This window comes from Solanum tuberosum, unplaced genomic scaffold (assembly GCF_000226075.1).
Source record: "Solanum tuberosum cultivar DM 1-3 516 R44 unplaced genomic scaffold, SolTub_3.0 scf00181, whole genome shotgun sequence".
Lineage (NCBI taxonomy): Eukaryota > Viridiplantae > Streptophyta > Magnoliopsida > Solanales > Solanaceae > Solanum > Solanum tuberosum.
The window spans coordinates 47879-65133 of NW_006239106.1; positions in this window are offsets into that span (position 1 = coordinate 47879).

Genomic DNA, 17255 nt, shown 5'->3' on the forward strand with positions numbered 1-17255 from the left:
TATTCGCAACCATCTCCGGAGCATAACGGGATAGTTGGGTGAACTTCAACCCATACTCATGAACACTCGAGAAATCCTGCTTAAGGGTAAGAAATTCTCATACCTTAGCCTCTTTCAGTTCTCAAGGGAAGAAACGCCCCAAGAAGACCTCCTCAAAACATGCCCAACTCGCAGGTGGTGCATCCTTAACTCTACCCTCTTTCCATTGGTCAAACTAATTCCTAACAACATTCTTCAGTTGGTATGCATCTAGTTCAACTCGCTCAGTATCGGCAACATGCATAACCTCAAATACCTTCTTCAGTTCCTCAACAAAACTCTCTGGATCCTCAGTAGTGCTTGAACCCGTGAAACTTGGAGGATTCATCCTCAAGAACTCTAGAATCCTCGAAGTATCAGTCACTTCTTGTCTAGCTCCTCTCTGTTGCCCAACCTGATTAGTCACAACTTGACTTAGAATCAGTATTGCTTCTTTTAACTCAGCGTTAGTGACTTCCCCTTGATGTTGCACTTCAGGTGCATTTGGTAACTCTTACTCCTTAACATTACGCCTAGCAGGACGACCTCTGACAGTTCTTCGTGGAGGCATGATTATCTGAAAACACGCACAAACACGAATTAGAAGGAAACTTTTTAGAGATCAAACTCTAACGTACGAAATGAGTAAGAAAGAGGTGAGAAACATTCCTAAGTGTTGCAGCCTCCTAATTATAGATTTGGCGCGCTTCACACCTATAACTAGGACTCTACAGACACGGCTTCATAGACTCCCTAGGACTCTTGAACTCTATGCTCTAATACCAAGTTTGTCATGCCCCCGAGCCTACACCCTAGGCGGGACTGGCACTCAAGAACCATTATTGGCTCCAAGCGAACCCTTGACCAGGCTTACTTACTCAGGGGAAGACTTAAACATAAGAAATATAACTCATGCATAACTTAAGAAATAATGTCTTAGCCAAAATGGCAACTCAAGTCTTAAACGTATACAACTGAAATGAATAAGACTAAAGAACTATAACTATCTATCTAGGAAGCCTCTAAAACAAAGAGGGATGTCGGGACAAGACCCCCGATCATCCTAACAATGAAATACTGTAAGCAAAGTAAAAAGAGTCCTCTGAAATGCAAGGAGGCTTACCAACTGACTCTGAGTGCTCAACTAGATCAACGAGGCGCTGAGTGATGATCTTGGTTACCTGTGTCTGTATCATAAGAAGATGCAGGCCAACTGGCATCAGTACATTGAATATACGAGTATACGAGTTGGAATGCTAAACATAACATAGGCTTTAAAATAATATGAAAGGAACACTTACATTGGCTTTACTCAACTCCTGAATAACTTAACTCAATATAAAGCAATAAAACATATGCAATATACAGAAAACTAGTAAAAATAGTGGAAAACAACTTAGTTCGTTAACGGAAATGCAATAACAAACTCAACTTTACTCATATAATAAAAGTAAGTTTAGGTGCCCAATGCATAGGGAAAAGGCCAAACGAGCCCTGACTTAAAAGTTGTCGGGGGTCACCGACGGACCGTGGATGGACCTACAGTCCATTCTAGTCAACCGTCATTCGACGTTTGGGGCTGAAAACTGGGGGTCTGACCCACGGCCCTAGACCACGGTTCGTAGGTCCTGGCGTAGGTCATGACTCTAAAACCACACTTAAGGATTCATCTAAAAAGTATGATCATTTACTACCCATGATGGCTATATAGTTTATGGAGACTTGAGTTAATATGAACTCGTAGCCCCATATCGGTGCTCAATACTACTCCCAAAATATACTTAGCTCATATGTTTTTAAAACAAACTTTTTTCTTTGGTTTGAGATAATTACTCAAAACTTATCTTAAAAGCTCTCTTGGAATTGATGTTCCCTTTCTTACTCAAATGTGAAAATATTTTTAAACTCTTTGAGAATACACAGTCCCCATACACTTCTTTGAAGAAATGAACTTCAATCTTTACTCTTTACTCAACTTGAACTTTAAGTCTTAAAACAAAGTTAAAACGTTTGTGAAAGACTTTTGAAAAATTTATAACCTTCTCTTTGACTTGCTTCTTAACTTCTAGACTTGACTCTTAACTTTCCTTGAATTGAATTATGGATTCAAGGTTCATAATCTCATGTTTATGGATGATTTCATGATGTTTAGACGTACCTTAGAGTGTTGGAATCAACTAGAAAACATAAGTACGTTGCTAAGGAACTAGTACGGAAAGAAGGGGGGAAAAGTAGAAGATCTGACGTCCCTGGCGCTCTGAGTGGCGCCAGACCCAAAAATTCAGAGATGAAATTGGGGCGTGATAGCTGGTGTGAAGCCCCAGGGTCAATACTTTAGAGAGTTCTTTGGGGAGCGCTGGCTGGTGCGAAGCCCCACCCCCATTCCCCAGATTTTGACGAACTCCCTCCTTCGTTTTTCAACTCTAAACCCTCTAAACTCAATTCGGTCTTTCCCCAAACACTTAGAATCAACTATATATTCAAAGTATGAAAGATTCAACTCGAAATTACACCCAAAAACATGAATCAAATCTCAAGAAAACTTCAACAACACAACCCACAAGAATTCAAACGAATTTCATCAAAAACTCAAAAGATTTACTTCCAAAGTAATATAACTTTTCTGAATTGAATCATGTTTAGCGCGTGGGTGAACTAACCCAACACTATGTGATCTCACATACCCCATAGGGATCACCCCTTGATGAAATCCACAAGCTAAACTCGAACGTTCTTGACGATTCTTGATTTCTCTTCTCCTTTCTCCTCTTTTCTCTTTTCTCCGAGCCCTAGCGTGAACTTCAACTTTTCTAAACTGACTAAAATCTGACTTTACCCCAAGTAAACTCCTAAAAATGAACTAAAACAATTGGTAAGGAAAAGACTAAAATACCCTTCTAAAATCCGGATTAGACTTTCCTTATTCAAACAGCTCAACTTCCAAAGCGCATATCTCACTCGTACGAACTCGAAATTGCGCAAACTCGACAGCGTTGGAAATATTATTCCAAGAGCTTTCCTACCATATCTAGAAGTACACCTAACTTATCCTAAGCTAGGATTTATGGCCGTTTAAGTTGACCAAAACTCAACTTATTCTAACTTAACAAAATTTCCAAAATTTTATTCTTTCCAAAAATGACTATTTCCAATTATTAACTCCTTCCTAGTTATTTAAATTTGCGAGATGTTACAAAGCCTCCCTCAAAAGAGAGTTGACTGACCTTACTGTGATCCTGAATGATAAGGAATTTGAGATTGCGCAACTTAAGGCTCAGTTACAGAGGGCTATCTCCAAGGGACCTGGTACCAGTGTTGTGGATGAGAAAGAGGTCGAGAAGTTAAGAGCTAAATATGAGTAGTTGCCGAAGTCAAATGCCTCACTCAGTGAGGAAGTCAAAGCTCTCAACAAGTAAGTCATTCAAGCTCATGTTGATGCAAATGAGCAAATGTCTTTGCTGATGAGAACCCTTACTCCCTCTCCCCCTCCATCCTAAATGTTTCCTATCTCCCTGTCATTCAATCTTTCTTTCTAACTCTAGTGGCAATGTGGCAAGTGTATTGTTTTGATTGACTTTTGTAGTCAGCTATATGATCTAATGACAATTCTTGTTGTGCCATGTCTAGTATGCTTTTATCTTCTCTTTTTATGCTTACTTGTGCATGTACTATGTGGCCCATGGCCCTGAATTCCTAACGCTTTGCATGCAGCCTGCTTATTTTTACTGCTACTCTTTTTCAATGATGTCAAAAAGGGGAATTTGATTGTAACTATTGTGAAATTAGGAAGAGAACAGAGGAGATATGGATATAATACTACAGATAGGGGGAACTATTTATAGATGGGAATACTATTGATAGGGGGAACTAATTACTTTTCTGAATGAATGGTTAACTCATGTGAGGCTGCTTGTAGGTTGTTTATCATCATCAAAAAGGGGGGAAATGATAAGTCTTAATGCTCCCAGATGTTTTGATGATCTCCTCACAAATGCAGGGACCCGGTCCTCTGCAGAGTATGCTCGTCCAGGCCTATGTGCGACACAGCTGCAAAGCTGTCCGCGTCAGAGGTTGGTGAGGTCGTTAGTGTACCACACCAATGAGAAGGGACGAGATTGTTTGTCCAATGGTTATTAACTCTTTATGGTTGATATATTCAATATGAAAAACAACAATTCAACTCATTCATTCAAAGAGAGAATATTCAAGCTTCATAAAACAGCAAGGGACCTCATAGACTAACGAATAGCTTCTTGAATCAGCTATTATTTGATTGCTTGTATTTTGTGCTTACATTGTAGGATTCGTTTCACAAGTGTTAGAAACGTTTCACCTTGGGTGAATCACTGTAGGAGCCTAGTTGAGAGTACGTTAAAAGTCTATATTAATCAGTTGGGTTAGTATAGTGGGCAATGCAGGCATTGCTTAGAGTGATAGTTGTATTACTCAGAATAGAGATTAGGAGGTTAATCTCGTGTGTGATGTCAACTGTGTTTTACTTTTGCTTGTGAAGATTAGTAAAAACAGTTGAAAATCCTGTGAGACAGGTCGTGGTTTTACTCCCTTGAGCAAGGAGGTTTCCACGTAAAGTTGTGTGTGCTATCTTTACTTTCGGTATTTATCTTATGTTCATCTCAACTGTGTTAAGAACCTGGTCCTATTGTAACTAGTGGACGCATACATTCCAACAAGATCGAGAAATAAGGTTCTGCATAAATCCATCAGATATTCTCGCATGTGATATATCTGAAGATTTTAGATTCTGACACTCAACAATATCCAATTTCCCCCCTTCATAACTCAAGTGTTCAAGAGTTGGTGCTTGGATTTTAACAAGTTGGTTTTAGTTCTCTCCTGTTCTTAATGGAAACTAACTTAATCTTTTGAAGATTCAACAACTCAATCTTTGTTGACCCCGAATATTGATTAAAGATGAAACTGACAATCAAGGGACAACAATTAAATAGAGTTTGTAGCATGTTCTCATCTAAATTGACATGGCTTAGAGAAATCTTTCTCAAAGAATTACAATTCATTACACCACTCGAAAACAACGAAACAAGTATAAGAGTACAACTCTCCACAACCATTTATTTTTATAAATATTTTTCTCTAACGATTAAATATATTTATTTATTTTGCAAAATTTCAGAAATTTACAATTACTTAAACTTGTATTACAAATATTTAACCCAAAATTTAATTCGTCATACTACAATATACATGTTGTATATATTAACATACAAAACTTTCATATTTTATTTTTACAAAAATGTTTAAATACTTGATGTATCATATATAACCCTATAAAATTGAGTTGCTACAATAATACCATTAAAAAGAAATAAGTTCTCCCTTTATGCACTATAAAACTAAATTATCATTTATGCCAATGTATTAACATGTCGTGCCAATAATCACTTAGAGTTGTTAATATGGGCTGACCCATCCCATTCGGGCTGACTCATAAAGACTTTGAAATTTGACGGGCCAGGTTGGGCTAGCCTATTTTTTGGTAGGCTAGAAAATGGTCAGCCCAGTGCACAAGTAAGTGGGCTACAAGCTATGCCGGGTCAGCCCAATTTTTTTAAAAGTATATTTTTATAATTTTTTAAATCAAATTATAATTTAAAAATATTATCATAAATATCAACAAGACAATATTATCATAAAGTATATCTTTATAATATTTATTAAGTTTGATTTCAAGTAAAAACTTAAATAGCTAAATAGAAATATTAATTTAATTGTTTTCCAATGATCATAATAAAACACAAAACTAAGACAATATTCAATAGGCTAAGACCTACGTATTGATTCCCTAGAAATTTTAGATTGTAATATTTCAAACTTTAAATAGATTTTGAGTTTGGACTCTTGTTATTTTTAATACTCTATTTTATTTTTCATTTTTAATTAATTTTTATTTGGCCCACGGACCAGCCCTATTAATATTTCTCAATCCCCACATATCAGCAGGCTTATTCAGGTCGGGTTAAAAAGCTCATTTCTTAAATGAGTTCCAAAAATTTTAGCACAGCCCTATCAAATCATTGGTTAGGTCAGGATGGCCCAACAGGCCTTGTCCATATTGACGACTCTATAATCACTAAATAAATTAATAATGCAGTTACATCTCTTCTGTTTCTTTCCTTTTTCATAGTACCCTTATTTTATCCCTATATTAAATAAAATTTATTATAAAATATTTAATTAAGTAAATATTAAATAATTATTATATCATATTATTATATTAAATAATAAAAGTGAGAAAGTGTTAAAATATAATAAATTCAGATTTTTATGAAATAGCTGCCTCATTTACTCATAAAATATTACACCTTAAATATCTCATATAAAGGACACGTCATTAATCCTCTAGACTCGATACATTCTCTATTACTTCTAACTCTTGGGAGTTGTGACCTTTTCCTCTCCCTCCTATAATAATACGTATCACCCCTCCCCCATGTTTTCTTAGTTTTGGACTTTTGGGGATTCTTTTTTCCTTTATTGGTTATAATAATTTCACATTAACTTGTTGATTTTAGATTTGTTGTTTTTTGGCAGGTTTCCACATAGGTACAACACTTAAATATTACTATTTATGTCTCCTTAAAATGCGAGACTTGTAATCTCAAAAATAAGATAAGTTACTTTCTTCAATAGCTAAATATAACTTGATAATATAAAATTTTCTTACTTTCATTTTAGTATTAAATGATTCTCCGGACTAATTAATATCCCATAAACAAATTCCAGACAAAATAATCCTGCATTTTAATTTGATATTGTTTTTCCTTATCACACCAGCCAAATAAAGAGATAATTATTAAATATACATCTTAACTATCACTTTATGAATTAAAACACATCAAAACTGACTAGACCAAATATTATATAGGTTCCCCTTTTCAACCTAACTTATTACCATGCATGTACTCAATTAGGAGTATTTTAATAAATAAATAATAATAGTTCATAATAAAAATATATAAAAAAGACAACAACTAATGGTTAAGCTTTAAAACTCACAACAATATAATAGTTCGGTTGTATTTTTGAACATTTAGTGTAACTTATAACTCTTTTGTATTTTATATTTGATTGACCTACTCATCCTACCTTTTTATTTCCTTCAATACTCTTTTTTACTTCTTTATTTAATTACTATTTCCTTTTTTATTTGTTTTAAATATCTACCTTTATAACTCATATATAATTATTTATTCAATTGATATTCTTAATATTCATAACTCTCATACTTTTTGTACGTATTCATAACCTTCAACTATTAACTATAAAACTTTAGATATCTTTTGATATTCCTCCATTTTTGTCTATATAATTCATCTTTTTGTTGTTTCATGAGACCCTTAATCAAGTTCTTTCTTTTCATTTTGAGGTTAATGGTGAAGTGCTTATCACTATTGTATTATTTGATTCATATTTTAGTTTGACTTGATGAGGAAACTCTTGGATTTTGATTGGTTGTGGATAAAAGAGTTGACATGAACTCAAAAAATTATGTCATGATTCTATATATTATTGTCGACATGAACAAAAATTATGTAATGATTCTATATATTACTTTTTTCCATCTATATTGTTATGATTAAAAACTTAAGAATGATATACATTTTGTATTTTTTTTCTCTATTTATTTTCTGTATTTTCTTTCTATTAGAGTTATTTTATTTAATTTTTAGTAAAAAAAAAATTATTGTTGTAATAAGTTTTTTATTTGGATTCAACTTAGTCATTTGTGACTTAATTAAAAGTATACTAACTACTGACCAAAATTCAAACTACACATATTTTCATATTTTTAATCGTTCTAATATATCTATAAAATCTATATAGGGATACACGTGTCCAAAAACTAGTCATCAAATAAATGCAGAGAGCTTTACTTCTTTTTGTCTTCTATCATGAGGTTCTTTTGCTGTCGTAAAATTCGATTTTGTTAAAGTTAGGAATTTTTGGTGTTGAACATGTGGCATTCACAATAACTGTGAAAACAAATGGTATACACATAATTTTCCGGTCTAAGGTGCCATTGGAGGACCAGAATTCTTCGATAAGATGTTAGTTTATAAACAAAAAGTTACATCATATGATAGCCACTCTCAGTAGTTATTGTGTTTATTGTATTGAATGGTAAATGTGTGGCATCATTGGTTCGTATGGTAAACTTGAACTCGAAAGAAAAATGTGTTTAAACTGACAATCTGATTGAATAATGTGAAAATGACCTTATTCATAGGATTACAATGAGTATGTTATAATTACTCAAATTATATATGTCAGTCAACTAAAAGAAATAAGGCCAAGTTTGGCTTTAGGCCCCCAAACTTGTTGAGACAGCCCTAAAGAGGAGTAGAAGTATCGGTGAGAATGGTCATTCTGGTATATCAGAAAATCAATTCCTGGTAACCAGATAGCAATAGCCAAACCACCAACTTACCCAAAGTTAAAAATAAAATTTCCAAGCATATGACCGGTTAAAATTCAGCTTGTTGAGCCTCAAGATAAGCTGTCTTTAGAAGTTGATGCCTCAACGTTTTTTCTCTCTCTCAATAATAGGGGAGAGCATATCATTGGAGATTCAAAGGAAGAACGCGAGGACATCATGAGATTGGATATATGACAAATGGGTTGAAGTTAAGGGAAAGAAAGATATTTTTGTGTATTTTGAGAGGAGACTCAATGGAAGGTGGAAATGGTGTAGGTTCAATCGGAATATATTTTTGTGTATTTTGATTTGTGTTGTTGCAATGTTCATAAACAACCAATCTATTCCAAAGTAGTATTTGATTTGTATTGTTGCTATGTTCATTAAAAATGTCAATGTATATGACAAATTTTGTATATCTCTCTTAATATATATATATATATATGAATCTGTGTTGTCAATTGAAGCTTGTGTAAATTTCTTGCACTTCATCTGTAAACTATAATATTCAACACTGTTAAACACAACACCATCTATAAACACAACAGCCTAGCCAACAAAATAGAATAGTCAATTGAATAACCAACACAACACCATATGTAAACACAATTGAATAACCAACACAATTGAATAGACAACACAATACCATTTCTAAACACATCAGAAAACAACATGACCATTCATTCATAATTCAATATCACTATTCAATACAAGAATAAAGTCACATTCATAAGGCCTCACATAAGGTAAAATTTACCAACAAACAAAACCAAAAATAGAAGGCCCTTAATGAAATAGTTTGCATGTCTACTGGACTAACTTAAAAAGTGCTTAAATACATCAATATCACTACAATTTCCATGACATTTTTGACTTTGAAGAAGTGCTATTTTGACTTGAATTATTTGAACTACTTCCCATTGTCTTCTTACTTTGCTTCTCTCTAAGCTCTTGAAGTTTTCTTGTTGAGATTATTGTTTTGGCATTCCATTTCAGCTTACTTCTAGTACTTGGTGTATAACGAAAGTCACCAGTTACATCAGTCGATCTTGTCACTTTTCCTTGACTTGTAGAGTAGATCTTAGTACTTGGCATGCTAGGCTACAATAAAATTATGAATATAATTCAATATTTAAACTGTCTAAATTTTATAAAAAAAATAGTTTAAGATATAGCAAAAGACTCACATTTATGACTTGGAAGCCATTTTCAGCTTGGATCACACCCATTCCCATGACTCTTAGCCTTTTCTCTAGAGATATGTTTCATATACCCCTACTTCTTCCTTTTTTAGTATTACCAGCTACTGAAGATGATGCATGATAATTCGGAGGAGCAGAAGAGGATGCAGGAAAATCAGTAGGTGCAGTAGGTAGAGGAGGTGCACTAGGTGTTACTGATGAGGTTTTTTTTGTCTTCCTCTTCCTCTTTTTAGTGGAGGCTTACCTTATGATGGTGTTGTTGGAGTTTTCTATACATATAAAGAAAAAGTAAGTTATAAACTAAGAACAAGTCAAATTTGTTAGAAAATTTTTAAAACAAGGTCAATTATTATCTTTGATTTGCCTATTCCCTGCCTAAACCTATTGGTTATCCCTTTACTAATGCACTAGGTGCTGGTGCACTATGTGTTACTGATGGTGCATTATGTCTTGTTAATAACTCAACATGTTTTCTTTGATAACACTATGTCACGCCCCGAGCCTACACCCTGGACAAGACTGACACTCGAGAATCATTGTTGGCCCCAAGCAAACTCTTGACTTGGATCAACTCTCAGCGGAAGAATTACTCAATGAAAGATAAACTCAAAATAAACTTTACTCAACTGTCTCAAAATAATAAACTCATAATATATAAGAATATTCAACTAGCCAGAAATAGGCAACTCAAGTCTTTAAAAATTTAACAAAGAAATGGAAAGACTCATGAACTACTACTGTCTATCTATCTATGAAGCCTCTAACACTATGAGGGATGTCAGGATAAGACCCCCGATCATCCTAACAAAACTGAAATAACATGACATAATAGAAATAATAAGGGATCCTCCGAAAGCAAGGAGACTCACCATACAACTCTGGAACTACGAATGGTATCAACGAATCGTCTGTTGATGATCCTAATATCCTGTATCTGCATCATAAAAGATGCCAAATAGCGTCAATACATGGAATGTACATAAGCTTGAACTTACCTCGTCTCAACTCAACTCAACCTCAAGGATACTCAAACTCACTCAAATCAGTTCAATATAAAGCAGTGGTAAAGATACATTATAAAGAAAAACTTTTAAAACAATAGATAACAACTCAATGTATTAGAAAATACAATCTAACTCAGTTTGTATGTAAAAATACAAAATAACTATGTGTGTATATAAGAATACAAAATAAATATGTTTGTATATAAGAATACAAAATAATTATGTGTGAGGTTCTCTAACCAACAACCATCACTATGAGCTATGTGATGATACAATGTCTCACCCACGCTGCCAGAGCTGTCCGATACTTTCCCGGGGTATAGGACCTACTCATGCTTAAAAAGAAATAGAGAATCATCTAAAAAGTATGACCCTTTCTACCCACGTTGGCTACATTGTTTATGAGGACTTTGAGTTATCTGAACTCGTCCCCATATCGATGCTTAATACTACTCTCAAAATATAAATTATCTCATATGTTTAAAAACATTTCTCTTACTTTGGTTAGGGATAATTACTCAAAAGATTTCTCTAAAAAGAGATAGTACTCAAAACTCCTCTTAAACTCCTTTGGAAATCATAGTTTCCTCCTCTTTTAAATATAAAAACATTTACTCTTGCGAATACTTAGTTCCCATATATTCATTTTGAAAAATGAACTCAACTTTACTCATCCTCATACTCAAGAACTCAAGTCTTAAAACAATTTTTAAAAGATTGTAAAAGACTTCTCATAAAGACTCGGAAGAGCTCTCAAAACTTAACTCTTAACTCTACCTTGAATTTGAATTATGATTTCAAGGTTATGATTCATGTTATGGATCTCTCGATGTTTAGATTTAGTTTAGAGTGTGGATATCATTAGAAAACATAAGTACGATTCGAGGGAACTCACACGAAAAGAAGGATGGAAAGGTAGGGGACCTAGCGACCCTGGCGCATTGAGTGGCGCGAGATGCCAACCCCGTAACTACTGAAGGTGGGTTGGGGCGCACTGAGTGGCGCAGTGCCCCAGGACCCAAACTACAAAACCTTTTTGTGGTGCATTGTTGGCGCGGCACGCCAGCTCTTGCCCAGATTTATCCAACGAATTTTCTTTCTCGTTTTCTGACCCTAATTCGCCTAAAATCGAATGGTTTTTTCCCAACTCATTTAGATTCGAATACCCAACATAAGTACACCATAATCTACTCAAAACAACCCTCAAATTACTAACACTTATCTCAAGAATTCATCAAAACTCCAACAATCAAGATTACGAATGAAATTTCAAGAAAACTCTTCAAGAACACAAATCATTCAATTTCAAGAATGAAATTTGCATTTAAAATAGAATTATATGGCATGTGGGTGAAAGAACCCAACACTATTAGAACTCACATACCGCTTAAGAATCAAACCCTTGGCGAAACAATCCTCAATTCGCAAGAAAACTTGAAGAACGCCTTGAACCTTCCCACATTTCTCCTCTTTTCTCTTCTTGAACTCTTTTCTAAAACCCTAAGCATAATTTAGGATTTGTAAAATTGATCCAAATCATATTTGTCCCCAAAATAATACTAAAAACGTTTTAAGCTAAAGGGGTAAGGAAAAGACCAAAATAGCCCTCTTAAATTCAGGTAACTTTCCTTAACTAGACAAACAAATTTTCAAATGGTCATATCATTCTCATCCGAACTCAAAACTTAGCAAACTTGGAGGCGTTGGAAAGATGATTTCAAGATCTTTCATTTGATATCTTATCGGCCACCTAACTCATCTTGTACTAAAAGTTATGGTCGTTTGAAGTTGACCCAAAACTCACAACTTAAGCATAACTTGAAAAATTCTCAAATTGGCTCTTTTCAAATTAGTTCTTTCTATTTTAGCTCTTACTAAGGCGGGATGTTACACACTCTCTCTTGTTATGTCCTTTAACATGACATATACTTTATGTCATTGCAAGTCCAGTCCTAGGTAGCTTCCCAGATTTCTTAGTTTCTCCAGCTTCTTTCCTTCTAGCCTTAGATAGCCTACCAGGCATGTTTATGATTTCTGGTGGTGAAACAGTGGGGGTTTGTAGAAATTGGCTACATCTTCATATTTGTGAGTGGTTCAAGAATGTTGGCATAAGTCCTCAAGTAAGTTTCCTTATTGTAGCAACTATCTATATAGTCATAAAGAGAAAACTTCTTAAAGTATAATGCAGCCACAACATGTGAACATGGTATGCCCCTTAACTGTCACACCCTACAACTACAAGTCCTCCTGGCAATATCCACTTTGTGTTGAAAAAGCCCTTATTTCACTTCAAATGGAAGCATCTGATTGTTACCATATTTGGCTACAACAACTAACAACTGGCCTTTACAAACACCATTAAGAAAATAACCATCTAAGCCTATGCACTTCTTACAATGTACCCATGCATTCCTTAAAACATCAAAACAGATGTAAAAACTCTAAAATATTGATTTGCAAAGTGCATTAGGTTCACCAAGATTTACAACACAACTAGTTCCTGCATTGGTCCCCAACACTTCACCCTTGTAGTCAAGAATTCTTTCAAATCCCATAACATCATCACCCATTATATCTTTCAACACTTTAGCTCTTGTTCTTCTCACAGTAGTCTTGCCAACATAAAGTTTAATTTTTTTCTTAAATCATCTTCTGCAACTTGAAGACTCTTAAGTTTGGTTGCTCAGTTATTCTTTCTCTGTAGGATTCAGATAAAATCTTTGCGTTGCACAAGTAATTTCTAGTTGTCTTGTTACAAGTATGCTTTGGGTTGTAAGTTTTATCATGAAATTATTTGTTGTTTTGTCAAGACATGCATACAAAAGCCATGGACATCCATCTTTGCATCTAACTCTAACTTTCTTTGGTTCATTCACCCACTTCTCCACCTGAACTCGCTTTCCTACTGCACATTTAGTTACTGTTTGTCTAAATTTTTTCACATCTTTGAACACCATACCAACTGCCACACAACTTTCTTTGCAGTTGGGTTATGAATGATTTTTTTTTTGTTGTCCTCTTCTTTCTTGACAACTTTACCCTTCTAGCTCTACCAGATTCAGCCACTTCATGTTCATCATCATCACAACACCCATCTTCATCTAACTCAAAACTATCCTCATCAGAACTTGGAATGTAAGGTTCATCACCTCCTAGTCTTCCTTCATGACTTATTTTACTTGTTTCAGTTTCATCAAAACCTAGATCTGGTTCAGCTTCACCTACTATTGATACCTCTTCATTGTCAATTGGTACTTTTTTCCTCCGTTAGAAAGTTCTCTATTCAGCCCTCAACTCCCTAACCTACTCATGTACATCACTACGATACTCTTCCTCCTCATCATCTCCAACTAATTCAGCTTCAAACTCCACACTATCCTCAGTTGAATAATCAAAATCCTCTACTTCTTCTTTTGAGAAATCCGATCCAGCAGGACCAACATCTATATCATCATCTCCTATAGTAGCACCATCTGTAGTAGCATGAGGTGTGCTAGTGAAAAGAGATGAGGTTGAAAAGGTAGCAAAAGGGTCCTCACTGTTTAAATGGTCTTTGCCTACCCCCAAAGTTAAAGTTTTCACTCTCACTAGGTCATGTATTAAAAGTTGAACCAGATTCTCCCATATCCACATGATTACCATTTTCTATTAGCATGGGCTCCACAGTTAGTTCATCAACCAAATGCTTAACAAATACCTCCACTACATCTCCATCTTCCAAGGAACACATCATGTCTAAAATATTCATATCATCATTAACATCTACCAAAATTCCATTGTTAGGTGGTTTAATACTAAAGGAGCAGGTTGTGCTATATCCCAAGTTTCCAATATAGTCTCTCAACTCAAAATATGACATCTTATCTATATCAACATCCAAAAAGTTTGAAAATTTTCAACCATTATATATTGGTTCCCCACTACTTAAATCTAACACCTCGAATTTGAAAAAGAATGAAAATACATTTTTGGATTGATGTTTGTGTCTAGGATTCCATCTAAGAACCATATATGCTTCTACGGGAGGTAGATGACAACTGTATGAACTAGGGAAAATAAAATTTTGAAATAAAACCCGTGGTACCCTTCTTACGGTTAACCAGGACAGCCCGTCATTTCATGTACAAGTCGTAGTAGGTTTTGTAAGTGACCCCAGACTTGGTGAAATTTTAGAGCTCAAAGTTGGTTTCTATAGTTGGCATGTACGAATCGTAGGAAGACCTATAAGTTGTACATGGGTTCCGTCAAACGTTAGTCCATATAAAAGGTTTCTGAAACTTTCTACGGTTGACCAGCACGGTCTGTAGAAGGACCTACGGACCGTAGCTCGAGTTCGACATTTATTTTAAAGGGGCTTTTGGGTATTTTTCTAATTATTTTAACCCAATACTATATCGTTTTACCTTCTACCCTAAGATCTATATAAATGTTTTAAACCCCCAACTTGTCTATTCTAAATCATTCTTCAAAATTCTCAAATTTCGTCCAAGCTCTTCCCCTAAATTTCTCTCTCTTAAGCTAAGAAAGAAGAATCCAGGATTTCAAGATCAAGTCTCCAATTCACCATTTTTCTTGGACGTAAATAATCAATGTATGTTAGTATTCACCTATGGAGTCCTTTCCTTCATAGGGTACTTAAATTCTCCAATTTTACAAAGCTAGATTACCCAATCAAAGTCAGAGTTTTATTTAATGTTCATGGGTTCTTTTCAATCTTGATCAATTTGATTGTTTTCTATCTATTTATGCATGAATTGAAGTAATTGCATGTTTTTGAGTTAAATTCATAAGACCCCGTGAATTTTAGACTATGAGCATATAATTAATTTTATGAACTATGAATTATGAATTTATGAAGATATGCATGTCCTTTCTATGGAATTGATATGAATGATTGAGGTTGCTTGAGAGTAAAGCATCGATGTTGTTATTGTGAAAGGTTATTCTCACATGAAGGATTTATAGGATTGAAAGGTTTTCTCAACTAAGCTTGAATTAAGATTTAGGAGCTATTCTAAATGAACTCTAGCTTGGATTGGTTACTTAATTGTGCCTTTCCATGGATAATAAGATGAATATGATTAATGAATATTCTGTGGGACTTATGCTTAGCACCGTGTGGACTAGCGGCGATTACCCATGCCCCATAACTATGTGTCACCATAAGTTTGTCTTAAATAGACATTAGCTAGTGGATCCACTTTCGCTCAAGTTTATGGTTCTTTCCTTGGAAAGTAAGGACATGTCTTTTCGATGTAGGATAGACACTGGATTCTATGTTATAGCTCACATGTTCTATGTCAGTTAATGGTCAACGTCCCATAATAACGGACTAAAGTTACTTTCTAAAAGTACCTCACATGTGTTTTAAAAGATGTTTAGCTTACATTGACCATGATTATGACTTATGTTTCCTAACATGTTATTTGATGATTTATCTTGGTCATTGCATTTCATGAAAAATCCCTTTTTAGCATGATCTCATAACTCTTATGCATTGTTATCATACTTAGTACATTACCATACGTGTGCCTATATTGTTTCACTTATGTAGGGTCCGACGCTCCTATTCTGTACACTCATGGCTAGTTGATCCCTTTGAGCTTTTGAAGATTGGTGAGTCATCATGTTCCGAGGATTGCGACTCTTTTATAGTTTTATGTCATTTTCGCTTTAGACTTGTATGTGATGTATGTGTTACATCCTAATCATTTTCCTTATGATGTACTAGATGACTTTGAGACTTATGTTATACTTTTTCTTTAGTCAACTCTTTATGATATAAGACTGTCTTTTGAATTCTTTAATTTTATTATTTTGCATGATGTATGCTAAGTGGCTTTTGTAGGGCCTCTCAGGGTCCTATACGCCATGTTACCCCTAGGGTATACTTTGGGTCGTTATAAACTTGGTATTCAGAGCACAAGGTTTATAAAGGTCCTAGGATGTCTCATAAGTCAAGTCGAATAGAGTCTTGTTCATGAGTATGAAGCACGCCACATTTATGAATAAGAGGCTATAAGATGTTTAGGAAGTTCCACTTCTTTCATCATTCTAAAGTCGTGCGATAGAGTGTAACTCTATATGTATCTCCTAATCCTTTATCAACTTAAGGGTGTTGCTCAAGTTTGGTTCAACCAATGGAAGGAAGAGATGGCGGTCTTGATTGGGAAAAGTTTAAGGTTGCTTTCCTTGATAGGTTCTTTCCCCTTGAGATGAGGGAGACAAAGGTACTTGAATTCATGAACCTTCGTCAAGGAAACATGAGTGTGAAGGAGTATGCCTTGAAGTTCACACAATTATCTAGATATGGCTCCTGCTATGGTTTCCGATCCTAGCGGAAGGATGAGTAAGTTTGTTTCGGGAGTGTCCGAGATGGTGGTTAAAGAATGTCGTACTGTCATGCTTATCAATGATATGGACATTTCTCGTCTAATGGTTCATGCTCAACAAATCGAAGAGGGGAAACTTAAGGAAAAGTCTAGGGAGGCAAAGAGGACAAAGACTGGTGATAGTGACTTTTCACATTCAAGGTTCGATGGATTCCGACAATGGTTCTCTGGTCAAGGTTCCTCT